This window comes from Hemiscyllium ocellatum, unplaced genomic scaffold (genome assembly GCF_020745735.1).
Source record: "Hemiscyllium ocellatum isolate sHemOce1 unplaced genomic scaffold, sHemOce1.pat.X.cur. scaffold_718_pat_ctg1, whole genome shotgun sequence".
NCBI lineage: Eukaryota > Metazoa > Chordata > Chondrichthyes > Orectolobiformes > Hemiscylliidae > Hemiscyllium > Hemiscyllium ocellatum.
Window position 1 is genome coordinate 167,676 of NW_026869195.1, and position 3,052 is coordinate 170,727.

The following is a 3,052-nucleotide window of genomic DNA, read 5'->3' on the forward strand; positions in this document are numbered from 1 at the left end:
GCAACTGCTGCTTTCCCCTGAACGGACATTGCCCCCAACAATCCAAAATGGTCTACTTGTTTTCGAGGGTAATAACCACAGGGGATTCCTGCAATTCCTGCCTACTCCCTTTGCCATTCATGGTGGTCACCGATCTACTCTCTGCCTGGAACATGACAGGAAGCAAGGAACGCCTGTTGGATTAAATTGTGTTCATTGAAATACAACAGGACTGACAGGTAAGGCTAATGAACTCAGGACGATGAACGTTGGACTGGAATATTACAGTCATTAAAGAAACATAACTAGGGGCGTGTCTATGAATTTGTCAGTATCTCAGATGATCCTCAGTGCATCCTAGATTAGATTACCTACAGTGTGTAAACAGGGCCTTTGGTCCAACAAGTTCGCACCGACCCACCGAAGAGCAGCCCACCCTGACCCACTCCCCTACACGTAACACTACGGGTAATTAAGCATGACCAATTCACCTAAACTGCACATCTTTGGACTGTGGGAGGAAACCGCAGCACCCAGAGGAAACCAATGCAGACACGGGGAGAATGTGCAAACTCCACACAGTCAGTTGCCCGAGGCAGGATTTGAACCTTGATCACTGGTGGTCTGAGTTAGCTGTGCTAACCCATGATCCAACTTGCCGCCCAGCGTCGCTCCCTAACACGGTCTCCCAGGAGCTGAAGCTGGGTGCAGTGCCCACACGTGTAGCCATCAGGGACGGTTGAATTCTCCCTGAGCTACCACATCTCACAAGATGGAGCGTGCAACTGCCCTAAATGCCATCTCGACTGCTGTAACAATAAAGATAAAAGAACTTTATTAGAGTTTACCTGTACATTTCGCTGAGCTGAGCTATCTGAAGCCTGTCATGTCAAAGCTTTCCTGCTTACTCTGCTACCAACGGCATGTCTCTCTACCCCTCCAAATTTAATTTTGGTCAGGGAAGGAAGGAGACACCACAGTGATGTAGTGTTTAGGTCTTCAGCACTCCTTGACACCTGGCCGCAGACTACCTGCTCCCCAGTGCAGGTCTGCTCTTGGCCTTGGAGGGTGTCTTGCTGACGTCTTTCTTCTGGTAGTGGTGATTGTGTCGATGCAAATCCTCACCCTAACAGGCAATCCGTGTTGTTACAGTCCTCTCGTACTTTCAGTCTATTTGTATTGCGTTTATGAATTCCTTGAATCCCTCAATTGCATTCCAAACTGTGTCTCATTCCATAGTTAGAGAGGTTGATGTTCTTGTGAATACAAGTTTATTGGAAAAGAACACCATTAGACGTAGGGACAACAATATGTCTGTCCGCTCAGTGAGTCTGCTTTTCCTTCGATTAGGTTATATTATTTTGTTAATCCCCCATTCCACTTTCCTGTCATTTCCCCGTAACGCTTGTATAAAAATCTGTCTGTCTCAGCCTTGAAGATATTTAATGATCCAGCCTCAACAACCCTCCGAATTTTCTACAATTGTTTCCCTCTCACTGATGTGAGACTTAGTGGTCTTTAATCTGGTGATTTACCCACTCCATCTTGCATAAAATTCCAATTCTTCCTCAGCTCCTGTGTCAATTTGCTCAAGGGTCAAACGGTCACTCTCCCTGAATCCAGGAACTGCTTCTCCAAACTGAAGACCGATTCGAAGGGTGTGTTTAACATATTCTCTGGTTCTGCGAACAGGCTGTCCCCTTAGTCTCTAAAACTCCCATTCTTTCCCGCGTTATCCACTTCCCCTTAATAAACCAAAAAAAATGACTGTGGATTCTTGCTAATCTTACCCGTTAATGTTTTATCAACCCTCCTTCGGCTCTTCCACTGATAGTTTAAGTTTAGCCCTCCACTTGCTATATTCTTTTAGGACCTTCATTGACCTGCTCACTTGGTACCAGATTTAAGCTTCTCTTTCCCTTTTCATCCTGTTCGGAATTTGTGTCGACATCTGATATTCTCTGGATTTGTTTTCCTAAATTTTATATTCGGTGTAACATGCTGGACCGACACTGTCATCAATTCCATTTTAGTCAAATGATCCCCCCACCCACGCCCAACCTTGTTCTGCTACAGTTTCACACAGAAACAATTGCACTTGGGCCAGATCCTGTCATTTGTTCCCATAAAATCTGTCTCCTCAATGCAAAAAGCTCTTATTTTTCTAACATTTTGGGGGTCTTTTCATTCGCAAAGTCAAAATGTGTGATATCGCATTCACTGGTCCTGTAATGTTCTCCCACCTCCGCCTGGAACAGCTGACTGGCTTTATTCCCCACAGTGAGGCCCAGCACTGCACGGCCCATTGTTTAAGCTGCTCTATGTTGATACAAGAAACTCTCTGGAATAAATTTAAAAACACCTGCCCCTCTTAAAAATTTATCACTGATCGAATGAATGTTTGGAATTGAAATGCCTGAATATAACTATCCTATTATTGTTTTACACACCTCAATAACTTGGTTTCATACCTGCTCCGGTACTGTCCTTTATCTGGGGGTCTATAATATATCGCTAGCAGTTTTTCTGTCATGGTTTTGATCCTGAGCTCGAACCACCAAGTCTCTTTAGAAGATCCTTTCAAGATATCGTCCCTTCTTACGCCAGTAACTAACTCCATAATTAATAAGCCACCACCTCCTCTTTTACCCTCTCTTCAGTCCTGACTCTTGTGCTGGTACCACAGAATATTGAGTTGTTAGCTCCGACCTCCCTCAAACACATCTCTGTAATGGCAAAAATGTCACACTTCCACATGTCACCTCGTTTTCTTATCATATCTGTCTGTCTGATAATTTTACCAGCATCAAGGTAAAGCACATCCAAGCTGGAATATATCACCTTGAATACTCTGTACTTCGGGGTTCTTCAGTCATTCACTGTTCGTTATCAACCTGTCCAATTCATGAACCAAAACTGTAACTCTGGGACTGAATGAATATTTGTTGAATGTGAAATTCCTTTTTAGTAAATGTGTTCATCAAATGCAACTTTCCAGAACTGAACAGTCAGCTCCAGATACAACGAGTTTCTGCTGATTAGTTCCCTGCTCAGTGTGCAGAGGGGACAGCCC